Genomic DNA, 13,574 nt, shown 5'->3' with positions numbered 1-13,574 from the left:
TAACCTTCCATGTCTCAGATTTCTCATATGTGAAATGAGGATGATGATATGATAGAAGCCTGTTGAAAGGATAAAATGAGTACACCCGTGTAAAACTTGTAGACAGTGCCTCAGCACATGGCACTTTGCATGTCACCATTGAGTGTAAGCTCTTGCATGTTGGCACTGCACTGCATAAAGTCTGGGTGCGGTTTTCTTTTAAGTTAGTGATATCTTTCAGTGGCAGTGGAACTTTCAAGAGAGAGTGAAGGAATCCTGTCTGACCAGCAGTAACCTCCTGGGCTTGTGGGATCTGCCAGTTTCCTCGTTCATCTGATCAGCTCATCAAAAGGGGAACAGTAGTCCAATTCCTTGCTTCAAAAATCCCCCAATTAAAAAAAAATTAAAGTTTTACAGTGGAAAACATTCCTATACATGACACAAGACCCAGAATTTTACATAACATATATATATATTTGTGACTACATAAAAATTTAAAGTTAAAATACAAGCAATGGACCTTACTATGTGTATATCTGTGTATATACAGCACACACACACACACACACACACACAAGGACGTAGGTCCAGGTAGTCTGTGATCCTCAGAGAGGATCTCTGGAGGAAAGCAGGTTGACTGGGAATCCTAGAATGCATGAAAGAGTAGGCTCATCATCATCACCCTGTAAACACCTTTTACCAATGAAATTTCCGCCATTGTTTGTAGTACTCTCTATTTAACCTTTTCCATATACTTTTCCAATTAATTTGGTTCTATCCTTTTCCTCCATTTCCCCTGCACTGTATCATAGAAAAAGCAAGAGAATTCCATAAAGACATCTATTTCTGCTTCATTGACTCCACTAAAGCCTTTGACTGTGTAGATCACAACAAAATATGGAAAATTCTTCAAGAGATGGGAATAGCAGACCACCTTACCTGCCTCCTGAAAAACCTGTATGCAGGTCAAGGAGAGTTCAAACCAGTCAGTCCTAAAGGAAATCAACCCTGAATATTCTTTGGGAGGACTGATGGGGAAGCTGAAGCTCCAAGCCTCACTCCACGTGGCAGACCTCTCTTTTGTGTTTAAAACATGAATCTAAAAGTTTTGGGAGAAAGTGGAGTTGTTTCCGTCCGGTTTCGAACCGGGGACCTTTCGCGTGTTAGGCGAACGTGATAACCACTACACTACAGAAACCACACGGCCAGTTGTGTCTAGCGACATATCCAAGAATTGCATATTTGGACACACGTGACCTTCAAATTTTCAAAGGAAGAGGACTCTGGAAACACAGGCAAACCGTCAAGTAAGGATCTGCAGTTCCTGAAAGGGCCTGATTTAGGGTTCCTTGTCTCTCTCGGGGCGAGGTCCCTGTGTGCCAGCTTTGCGCCCAAGCACAGAGGTCGCCCCGCTGACTCCCCAGTTCTCAGAAGCCTCAGGAGCGGGGGGAGCAAGGTGCGTCTAAGCCCCAGGTGGCCACAAGTCCGTCAAAGTGGGCACAGCCCTTCCAGAGGCAGATCCAGTGCCTTAAAGTCCCTTTTCATGGCGCCAGCTGGGACCAGGCTCGATGCCTTAAATTCCACTTGAGAAACAAAGGACCCGCCATCCCCTCTGCCCCGCCTGACCCGTGCGCTCCTCTCTCGCAGGCCTTTCACAGCAGCGCTTCTCCGGTGCCGCCTGGCACTGGGGGTTCCTCAGATTCCTGCGTCTGTGGCTGATTCTAGTCCTCTAGTTTCAGTCCAGACTTGCATCACGCTTTCACATTTAGCAGGAACCACCACAAAGACTGAGGCTCGGGTCACTTGTTGAATTCCTTTGCCTACCAGGCCCAGCATAAAGCCGCGGAGGAGCCAGGCGCGGTCCACGCAGATCTGATGTCTTCATTCCAAACTTGAGATTCTTCTTGAAGGACGGCTTTGTTTTACATTTTACAATGTCTGAAACGCCTCTTGTTTTCCTTTCATAATTTTGCAGTTGAACAGTTCGTGGAGCGCGAATTTAACAGAGAGATAAAGGCGGTTTTTTTTTTTTTTTCTTTCTTTCAGAAAGCAGGTGTCTTGAAGGGTTTTCCTATTTCCCTCACAGCAGGCAGTTTCTTTTCGCTGAAAGGTTTTAATGCAATGTTGTCTGTGTGTCTGTCTGTCTCTGGTTTCCTTTAGCAGTAGAGCTTCTCAATTTGAGGAATGGATGTGCCCTTTTCTCCAGCAGTGGCTTTCCTCCTTTTCTCAGTGCGGCGTCGCCTTCGCGTCTGAGGTTCAGTGGCTCAGACCCCAAGGAAGGCGCGGGCCGCATGCGCACCGTCTCCCGGGCCACAGGGCTCCTCCTGGATCCGCGTGGACTCTGAGTGCGATCGAGAGTGAGACCGTGCGACAGCACCCTCAATCGCGCTAGAGGCCTGAGTTACCAAAGAGGCGGACTTGAAAATAGCTTTAGATCAGGGCGTTTCTTGAGATTTCGCCTTGCTTTCCTCCCCTGCAGGTCCTAGTTTGCACCTCCCACGTCCAGACAGAGGTGGGTTCGCGTTTTCTGTCGCGTCCGGCATGCTGACGTCCAACTGGGACGGGACGAGGGTGAGGTGGTCCTCTCCCTGTCAGGGTGGACGCACAGCGGACGCCCGAGGGACCACAGACACAGGGCTCCCTGCAGCAGAAATGGTAGGCACAGGGCTTCAGAGCCGGCGAGTGGAGCGCGCTGAGGGGATGGATCCATCCCCTGCCCCCGAAGATGTGACAAAGCACAACGATGGCCGCCCAACCCCTGGATCAGAGGTTCAGCCTCATCCAAGAACTGGACAAGGGAGGCTCCGCAGGTCGTGTGGGAAGACCTGGAATCCAGGTGTGGTGAGAAGTCAAGCTCTCTTTCTGAACCTGTTTCCTTGTGAAGCAGGGGCTACTTGGTTCTCAGCTGGTGATGGGCGGGTCCATCTACTCCCTGATCTTGACCTGATTTCTGGGCCTCCCCTGATAGCGGCTCTCGACCACCTGCTGCTTTTCCTCCTGTATCAGCTCAATCCGCAGAGCCTGACCCTCTTCATCATTGTGTCTTCGTGGCCATGTAGAGTTGAATTCGTTCCCTTTAGTTCTCTGACTCAAATCAGATTGTCCCGCAGGTGTGCTGGGGTGAGGGAAAGCGAAGTGTCTTCACAAGGGATGAACTTCTTGGTTTTCAGAGAGATAATAGGTGTCACGGGTAGAGACGATGTAGGGCCCAGGTGAAAAGGTGAGGGGATATCAGGAGGTAAAAGTATCCTGCAGTCAGCTTTGTCCTGTGCCCTCTTGGATTCACTGACTGTTCTACAAGGTGACTCAGAGCAGAGAAAGATGGGCTGGTTGGAGGCCCTATGGAGCTTTCCGGTGGTAAGGAACTGTTCCCCAATTTCTTCAGTTCAGTAGCGATCCAAGGATGGCAACACGCCAGGCTTCCCAGTCTATCACCAAACCTTGGAGTTTGTTCAAATGCATGTGCATTGAGTCGGTGATGCCACCCAACCATCTCATCCTCAGCCGCCCACTTCTCCTCTTGCCTTCAATCTTTCCCAGCATCAGGGACTTTTATACTGAGTCAGCTCTTCCCATCAGGTGTCCAAAATATTGGAGCTTCAACTTCAGCATCAGTCCTTCTGATGAATATTCAGAACTGATTTCCTTTAGGATGGACTGGTTGGATCTCCTTGCAGTCCAAGGGACTCTCAAGAGGCTTCTCCAACACCAGTTTAAAAGCATCAATTCTTTGGTACTCAGTTTCCTTTATAGTCCAACTCTCACATCCATACATGACTACTGGAAGAACCAGAGCTTTGATTAGCCGGACCTGTGTTGGCACAGTAATATCTCTGCTTTTTAATATGCTGTCTAGGTTAGTCATAGCTTTTCTTCCAAGGAGCAAGCATCTTTTAATTTCATGGCTGTGGTCCCCATCTACAGTGATTTTGGAGCCCAAAAATAAAGTCTCTCACTGTTTCCATTGTTTCCCCATCTATTTGCTATGTAGTGATGGGATCAGATGCCATGATCTTAGTTTTTTGAATGTTGAATATTAAGCCAGCTTTTTCACTCTCCTCTTTCACTTTCATCAAGAGGCTCTTTACTTCCTCTTTGCACTCTGCCATAAACGTGGTGTCATGTGCATATCTGAGGTTATTGATATTTCTTGCAGAAATATTGATTCCAGCTTGTGCTTCATCCAGGCTGGCATTTCACGTGATGTACTTTGCATAGAAGTTAAATAAGCAGGGTGACAACATACAGTCTTGACATACTCCTTTCTTAATTTGGAACCAGTCCGTTGTTTCATGTCTAACTGTTGCTTCTTCACCTGCATACAGATTTCTCAGGAGGCAGGTAAGGTGGTCTGGTATTCCCATCTCTTGAAGAATTTTCCACAGTTTGTTGTGATCCGCACAGTCAAAGTCTTTGGCGTAGTCAATAAAGCAGAAGTAGATGTTTTTCTGGAACCCTCTTGCTTTTACTATGAACCAAGGGATGTCGGCAATTTGATCTCTGGTTCCTCTGCCTTTTCTGAATCCAGCTTCCACATCTGGACGTTCTCAGTTTACACACTGTGAAAGCCTCACAGTGAGAATTTTGACCATTACTTTGCTAACATGTGAGATGAGAGCAATTGTGTAGTAGTTTGAACATTCTTTGGCATTGCCTTTCTTTGGGACTGGAATGAAAACTGACCTTTTCCCGTCCCGTGGCTGCTGCTGAGCTTTCCAAATTTACCGGCATATTGAGTGCAGTATTTTAACAGCCAGGCCTCCCTGTCCATCACAAGAGTTTTTTGAATATTCTTCCCAATGGCCCATGAGTTATAAGTAGTCCAGTCTGTGTGGGGAGATCACTTACATACAATTGCTTGTCCTGTGTGAGCACCAGGAATTGTTCCAGGATCTTTTAAAAATGTTCTTTCCTTGGCCTCAGGCACTTTCTTCATAAGGATACCCCAATCATTACTCTGCTGAGTACTTGAGGGAGACCCTTTCATATCCCAGCATTCTCTCTGTCTCCCACTCTCTCTCATCATGGGACTTTTCTTCATGTTTCTTTTTTATTATTAGCTTTTATTTCAGTATAGCTGTTTTCCGATGTGTTAATTACAATGTTGTGTGTATAGCACCATGAGTCGGCTCTACATATACATATATCCCCTCTTTTTTGGATTTCCTTCTCATTTAGGTAACCACAGAGGATCCAGTAATTCCCTATGCCATACGATAGGTTCTCATTTGTTATTTATTGTACCAGTTCAGCTCAATTCACTTGCTCAGTCGTGTTCGACTCTTTGCGACCCCATGAACCATAACACGCCAGGCCTCCCTGTGTATCACCAACTCCTGGAGTCCACCCAAACCCATGTCCATTGAGTCGGTGATGCCATCCAAACACCTCATCCTCTGTCGTCCCCTTCTCCTGCCCTCAATCTTTCCCAGCATCAGGGTCTTTTCAAATGAGTCAGCTCTTTGAATCAGGTGGCCAAAGTATTTGAGTTTGTTTCAACATCAGTCCTTCTAATGAACACCCAGGACTGATCCCCTTTAGGATGGACTGGTTGGATCTCCTTGCAGTCCAGGGGACTCTCAAGAGTCTTCTCCAACACCACAGTTCAAAAGCATCAATTCTTCTTCACTCTGCTTTCTTTATAGTCCAACTCTCACATCCATACATGACCACTGGAAGAACCATAGCCTTGACTAGATGGATCTTTGTTGGAAAAGTAATATCTCTGCTTTTTAATATGCTGTCTAGGTTGGTCATAACTTTCCTTCCAAGAGTAAGCATCTTTTAATTTCATGGCTGCAGTCACCATCTGCAGTGATTTTGGAGCCCAGAAAAATAAAGTCTGCCATGGTTTCCACTGTCTCCCCATCTATATGCCAGGAAGTAGTGGGACCGGATGCCCTGATCTTAGTTTTCTGAATGTTGAGCTTTAAGGTAACATTTTCACTCTCCTCATTCAATTTCATCAAGAGGCTCTTTAGTTCTTTTTCACTTTCTGCCATAAGGGTGGTGTCATACATAGTATCAATAGTGTATATAGGTAAATCCTAATTTCCCAATTCCCCCAACTCCCCTTTCCGCATTGATATCCATACCTTTGCTCTGCTTCTGCTTTGCAAATAAGAATCACTGGATCTTTGTCCTGTGAACTCTTGCTGCCTTGCTGTCCACCAACACTACCTGAAATCTTCCTCTTGGTGCCCAGCGTGGGAACTCACTGAAAGCAGGAAGCTGGGCCAATGGCAAGACTCACCTTGTTTGTTTGTCACCTCTCAAGGCTTACTATATCCTTTGCTGCCTGGTTTCCAGTGTCTTAGAAATCAGTATTTCATGTTTTTTGCCTTTTTTGTTCCTTTGAGAGTGGGACAAAGGGGAGAGTGAGATTTAGGAAGGAGGGTTAATCTGATTTCTGTCACTACACCTTTGCTGGAAACTGAAGGCATCTCTTTATGTTCTTAGTTTTCCCTAAATAGATGTGCTAATTTATATTCCAATGTATTTTGCCGACTGAAGGAAAGAGTCTTTTTCTTCATGGTCTTGGCATCACAAGAAATTGTCAATTCATATGTCTGTTACTCTAACAAAGGAATTTGTGCCCTACTGACTCAACCTATCAGGAGGTACATTGAAAAAACAGTGTGTAGATTTCCCAGAGATTACACTTATTCAGCAGCTAAACTTCCAAGCTGATTGGAAAGTATTCTAATAATTGTAACTGTTTTCATTGGTGACCAAGTCATTGAGTCCAGACAAGGCCAGCCAGAATGACTCTGGAGAGCCTCTTGCAGAGCAGCTTATGAATTACAGGAGTTGAAAAAGAAAAAAAAAAAAAAACAAAAAAAAACAACTGGTCCCAGACATTTATCCTCTTCACTTCATGAGTTGTATTTTGGCTTTGGTTGGATGCACACAATCTAATGAGGGGTCTCCCTCCCGTATGTGGGTGCATTTGCAAGCCTGAGACTGTCTCTGTATGATATATCGACTATACGTGGCTACATCTGCAAAAATTATCTCATTTGAGACAAATTGTTGCAAGCTACAGAATCCTGCACCAATAATACATCTTGTACAAACCTGGATCCTTAAGAGTTCCTGGTTCACTTTCCACTGATTCCTTGGTTGAAGTTCATGAAGAAAGAAGAGCTCTTCGGATTTTCTGTACTCAGTCGAGGATGTCTCTAGGTTCTAGGACATTTCTCTCTGCCCTTCTCTCTCCCTCTTGGAGTTTGTGTCCTTCTGTCCCTTATAGTCTAGGCCTCTGTGGATCTTACCCACATTCTGTCCTCTTCATCAGTTTTCCAGAACTGTGCATTAGGAGTCCTTCAGTCAGCAAGCACTTACTAGGTGCTCACCAGGTACCAGGCCCTTCTCCAGGAAAACTGGTGTATCAGGAGCAAAGTCAAGGTCCCACTCCTTGGTGCATTCACACCAGGAGGCATCAAAAATAAGACACACAAAGACAAATAAGAATCACAGCAGGAGAACAACCTGTCATGTTCTTCTCAGGTTCATCTGCCTGCCAGCGCCTAAGGCTCCCAGCAATGAGTAAAAAAAGAATTACCTAGCACATGGGAAAATGGGTGACTTGAGATCTAGAAGGCAGGTAACTAAGAATCAGGATTTTTTTTTTTCTTTAAATAAAGGAGTACATCAGGTAAGCAACACGTCCTTACTTAACTTAGTCCATGTGTTGTACTCTTCTTCAAGTGACGTTATGGCTACATTCAGGAATATCTCCTAAACATATCCACACATTCTCTTAAGCTGTTAAGCTAGAGCCCTTCTATATATAACCTATAAAAATATGGGCAGTATTATTTTAATTAGAAATTCTCCAGGCAAAGAGTATACATTAATTGAACCAATTTAATATCAGTCAAATAACTTAAAGTTAATGATATATCTTAAAATTGCAATTTGAGCTGAGTCATGCCTCATAAATGCTGCTTAGAAGCACATATTAGATGATACCTAAAAACACTGACCCCATATTGAAAGGGGAATAATTAAGTCACTATGGTTTCTTAAATCAAAAGACTTAATCCTGATTTAAAAGGTATTATATGGTATATTTAATTTACTGGAGCACATAATTTTAAATTTTATAAATAATAATAAATCTGAAAGTAACCATGAGGTAGTTTTTAGACCAAAATTATTAAAGTAGTGTGGTGCATACCAAGAGTCATCTCTGGGAGCATGACAGGACAAATGTTTTCTATGTAATTACACATCAATTATTAGAATTCTTTACAGTGTTAAAAGTATTCGAGATTCATCCTTATTATCAACTTGAATTTTATTCTTGTTTGTAGCATGGAGAGCACTAATTTATCTAAAGCTAAACCTTTTTTATATTCCTGAGTTACATTTCAGCAAAACAAAGTTAAAGGAAAAAAAAAAAAGACCCACATGGTTGCTCTTCACTGAGATAAAGAAGGTGGTTCAGAACTCCACTTTGGAGAGAGGCAGAATGACATATGTGTGGGAAAGCAGGGTGCCTCTGTGCTTGAATTCAGACTGGACCTGGGACTGGGTCAAGGCCAGAACACAAGACTAAGCATTATTGTCATAGGGCAGCCACCCAACCGACAGTGCCCACACAGCAGTTCTGGGAAGCTTTTGAGAATATTCCCCTCCCTTTGCAGCATTTCCCATCTGGTTCTCTCATCCTCCAACCACAGGGAAGGATTCTTCACCTCTGTGTCCTGACAGAACACTTTATGCTCCCTGCAGGGCGCGGAGAGCCAGGCAGGAGCCAAGGGGGCAGCTGTACTGCCTCGATGGGTTTCTAGCAAAGGAGCATGGAAATCCCATGGACAGAGGAGCCTGGTGGGCTAGAGTCCAAGGGGTCGCAAAGAATGGGACAAGACTGAGCCAGTGAGCACAAGCACCAGGCGGTTCCACCACTCAGATGGATCCAAAGCATACCTGAGTGCCCGCCAAAGCAACCCGCAGGAGACCAGAGGGCAGAGGGCAGCCTGTGCCGCGGAGGGCGGAGAATGAAAGCCTAGACCGTCCTACAAGCAAAGGGCATGAGTGCCCTGCACTTGAGAAAGACCTGAATAAAAGTCCACCTAGGCTATCCATGCAAATATGCTCTCTATAGTGGCATTGGTGGTTCAGTGGTAGAATTCTAACCTCGCACGCGGGAAACCCCGGTTCAATTCCCAGCCAATGCAGTTTCGGGAGCCACGTTAGGCACTACTGACAAAATGGAGGCACGGCCCTAAACCCCCTCCCTTTGTTCCGTATGCACTGACCCGGAATGAAGGAGTCAGGCCTTGTGATTCTGACTTGTTTTTTCCTTTCCTCGGCTGAGTTGACTGAAGAGAATATTAAGGTGCTTATTGTTTTTGAGAGGAGCACGAGAAGGCATAAAGCCTTCTGCAGCTGTGCTCAAAGAATAATTCATAAAGTTAATCACTGACATTTGTTCAAGGACTTTTACAAAAAAGTGTTCCAGGGTGAGCACACAGGCCGCAACTTGAGGCCATGGGAGGGATTGCTATCTGAAGCCCATTTGTGAGAAAAGTGTTTAAGAAGTTTGCTGAATTGAGGGCTTAGGAATAATTAAAATAGTTAGAAGCTAAAGATTTAAGGATTGCTGTAATGTTAGCATATTCTATTATAGCTTATAGAAATTAGGGACTTCAGAGATATTATTAGCAAGAAGCCCTTTCTAAGAAATAGTGAGCTTAGGATACTAGGGGCAAACAGGACTTAGAAAGATAAGAATTAAACTGAGGAATGTGGTATGCAGCCCAGACATTAGCATGAGTTACAGTGTATTCACAAGGACACATGAGAAAAAGTAGATAAGAAAATCGCTGAGGAAGGAACTCCTTTTGAGGGGCAACAATGATTTTTGGAGAAAAATAAATCTGGGTCTCTGGGAACTAAAAATATCAAACCTCCAACCTAATGCTTTTGTAAAAGTATAAAAGAGAATTATAAGCTTGAAATAAACAGGCAGTCCAAGAAAAATGAGAGGCTGCCTCAGTTTCTCGCCAACACTGCTCATCCCTTCAGGTTGAATCCCTGGCTGCTGGAGCTGGACTCCGGCAATGCATTATGGTCTTGTTTGTTTGGGGCTTCTCTGGTGGCTCAGACGGTAATGAATCTGCCTGCAAAACAGGAGACCTGGGCTGGGAAATCCCCTGGAGAAGGAAATGACAACCCACCCCAGTATTCTTGCCTGGAGAATCCCATAGACAGAGGAACGCTGCAGTCCAACTGGTGGTAAAAAGCCCAAAAGGACTGCGCGACTAACACACATATACCTTCTCTACATTCTAAAGAGAATGGATTCCAGGTTCCTAAAGGGCCAAGAGGGCCCCCTTCCAGAGGGCAAAGCTGTTCCCTGGCCTAGGAAGACAGGTCCCACAGAAGTTAGCTTTGAGTGGGACGCCAAAGGAAAGGAACAATCCCGAGATATCGGCATCTTAGTACCAAGTAACGTCATAACTCTTACATAAAGAAAGAATATGATGTTAACTGGGCACTTAGGTACAGAATATAGAATGTTTGTATTCTTGCAAACGTTTGGTATCTTACAAAATCTTTTGGTTTTTAATGAATTTTTGGAACTGACCTCACGTTCTCCTTGAATGAAAACTCTGTTAAGTAAGACTCTGGGTTTACCATGCCAGGAGAAAAGAGTGGAGGCCAGAGCTGGCCAGCCCAAGCTGTTCACGGCATCTCAGCTCCAACAGCCAGCCTGAGGTCCAGGGCCCAGACGCCCGGACCCAGCGGCATTTAGAAACTCTGTGCAGAAATGTTCTACACTGGATCTTTAAGCAAAATACAGTTCCGATCAGGGCAAGAAGAGAGAGTTGTATGAGTGCAGACTCTAGAAGATAGAAAGTTTTCCCTGATGGGGAATTGAACCCAGGCCGTGGCAGTGAAAGCCCTGAATCCTAGCCACTAGACCACCAGGGACTCTAGATAAAATATCTCTTTAGTTTCTCCAGGTGAAAGGTGAGTGTAAGATATACCTTCAGAAAGTCAGAAAGCTGGAAAAGCAGTATCGCAGCGGCCCAGGGCTGTGTGATGATGCTGTGCAGGGCTCCCAGCCCTGCCCTCGCTGCTCATCGCCCTTCACGTCTCCTTTCCTGGGCGTCGCTTTTGTTCTGAGGCAAGGACACAAAGTAGCGGACTGGGTCCCTCCTGGTCTAGCTGTAGCGCTGTGTGCTGCCGAGTCCATTTCTTGCTCTCCTTGTGAATCTCGGTTTTCTTTGTCGTCAGGCTCGGTGATGAGTGGCGGGCGATGAGCGAATCCGTCCACCTCCAGATCTCTGACGTGGCTCCGGGGCCTCTCCTAGCGCTGAATAAAGAGACTTCCAGGTGGTCACCAAGTCTTCCTCCAGCTGCGTCCCCTGCCTCACCCCGTGCCTTTCGCGCCTGTTGGTTTTGCCAATGAGGAGGCACATCCCGAGGGGAAAAAGAAAGAGGCAGCCTGTTTCCGCCCGGTTTCGAACCGGGGACCTTTCGCGTGTGAGGCGAACGTGATAACCACTACACTACGGAAACAGAACAAAGTCTATGTGTGAACTATTTGTCTGTGAAATCCGGAAGTCCCGCCACCACTAACCAAAGAGGAACCTTAACACTCAGGAGGAACCTTGAACCCCCAAGCTCTCTGAGGCGCGGAGACGGAGGCTCCCGTGAGCCCTGCTTTAGGATTCCTCCTCTCCCCTGAAGTGGGGACCCCCGGGCCCCCACAGGTTGCCTTCGGGGCCCCGCACCCAACGCAGAATCCTCAGATCCTCAGCTGCGCACCCTGAGTTCAGGGGTCGCCCCCGCCGACTCCCCAGCTCCCGGAAGCCGCAGGAGGCGGGGACGGTGGGTGCGCCCGAGGCCCAGGTGACCCCGAAACCCAGCGGTGTGGAAGCCGCCCCTCCATGGCTGCGGACCCGCGCCTCGGTGGTCCTGTTCTCGGCGCCGGCGATCAGCGCTCTGGGCTCTCAGGAATGACCGACGCTTCCAATCCACCCGGGACGCGCCCTCCCCGCTGTTCCTTTGCACCTGACTCCTGTTGTGTTTCTCTGAAAGTCCGTTGGGCGCATCACTTCTCCGGTGTCCTCCTGGCAAAAGAGAGTCTCTTTGGTGTTGCCTAAAATGTCACCCCCACCGTCCCTGGGTGGGCTCGAACCACCAACCTTTCGGTTAACAGCCGAACGCGCTAACCGATTGCGCCACAGAGACAGCAGCACGGGGTTCTTTTGGACTCTCTCTGGAGTAGACACTCATTCCCGGGGTGAGTGCTCTGTCTTCCAGAGAAACGGTGCCGTTTCCCTGCCCGCTACCCGCCACAAATGCCAGCGCTCACGGAGAAACCGGGATCCAGGGCTCGAAACTTCCGGGCTTGAACCGAAATAGATCCAAGCACAGCTGAACACCGGGTTGCTCCCACGATGGCTCTTCCCGTTTCCTCGCCTACACCCAACGAATGAGAGTTTGCCCACCCTGGCAAAGGCCTCCGGGGCTGTGCTTCGGTTTCCTGTGTCCACCAGGCGGTTTCCACCAGAGTCGGCTTCCCTGGGGACTCAGACGGTAAGAATCCGTTTACAATGCAGGACACCCTGGTTCAATCCCTGATTTTGGAAGATCCCCTGGAGAAGGGAATGGCCACCCACTCCAGTATTCTTACCTGGAGAATCATTGGACGGTGGAGCCTGGGAGGCTACAGTCCCTAGGGACACAAAGAGTTGAACACGACTGAACGACATTGACTTCAGTTTAAGTGAGTATAGCTCGTTTGAGTGTTTTCTTTAAATGGTTATTTTTATTCACATTGTAAATTCAACAAATATACACTTGTTGTAAGAATAACTTCAGATCAGATCAGTCGCTCAGTCGTGTCCGACTCTTTGCAACCCCATGAATCGCAGCACGCCAGGCCTCCCTGTCCATCACGAACTCCCGGAGTTCACCCAGACTCACGTCCATCGAGTCAGTGATGCCATCCAGCCATCTCATCCTCTGTTGTCCCCTTCTCCTCCTGCCCCCAATCCCTCCCAGCATCAGAGTCTTTTCCAATGAGTCAACTCTTCGAATGAGGTGGCCAAAGTACTGGAGTTTCAGCTTTAGCACCATTCCTTCCAAAGAAATCCCAGGGCTGATCTCCTTCAGAATGGACTGGTTGGATCTCCTTGCAGTCCAAGGGACTCTCAAGAGTCTTCTCCAACACCACAGTTCAAAAGCATCAATTCTTCGGCACTCAGCCTTCTTCACAGTACAACTCTCATATCCATTCATAACCACAGGAAAAACCATAGCCTTGACTAGACGGACCTTTGTTGGCAAAGTAATGTCTCTGCTTTTGAATATGCTATCTAGGTTGGTCATAACTTTCTTTCCAAGGAGTAAGCGTCTTTTAATTTCATGGCTGCAGTCACCATCTGTAGTGATTTTGGAGCCCCCAAAAATAAAGTCTGACACTGTTTCCCCTGTTTCCCCATCTATTTCCCACGAAGTGGTGGGACCAGATGCCATGATCTTAATTTTCTGAATGTTGAGCTTTAAGCCAACTTTTCCACTCTCCACTTTCACTTTCATCAAGAGGCTTTTGAGTTCCTCTTCACTTTCTG

The 13,574-nt window shown here is 46.6% G+C and overlaps 3 non-coding genes across 3 annotated transcripts; all 3 read right to left on the bottom strand.

The window, feature by feature from the left end:
* Positions 1 to 1,104: 1,104 nt before the first annotated feature.
* Positions 1,105 to 1,177, bottom strand: TRNAV-AAC. The gene has a single exon. It is a non-coding gene; the product is annotated as a tRNA-Val (tRNA).
* A 10,264-nt stretch (positions 1,178 to 11,441) lies between these two features.
* On the bottom strand, positions 11,442 to 11,514 carry TRNAV-CAC. Its single transcript has one exon. It is a non-coding gene; the product is annotated as a tRNA-Val (tRNA).
* Positions 11,515 to 12,115: 601 nt separating this feature from the next.
* TRNAN-GUU lies at positions 12,116 to 12,189 on the bottom strand. The gene has a single exon. It is a non-coding gene; the product is annotated as a tRNA-Asn (tRNA).
* Between the last annotated feature and the right edge of the window lie 1,385 nt (positions 12,190 to 13,574).

The sequence above is a fragment of the Bison bison genome, unplaced genomic scaffold (genome assembly GCF_000754665.1).
Source record: "Bison bison bison isolate TAMUID 2011002044 unplaced genomic scaffold, Bison_UMD1.0 scf7180017864104, whole genome shotgun sequence".
Taxonomy (NCBI): Eukaryota; Metazoa; Chordata; class Mammalia; order Artiodactyla; family Bovidae; genus Bison; species Bison bison.
Note: the sequence above shows the minus strand (reverse complement) of the source record. Positions and strands in the feature narration are given on the sequence as shown.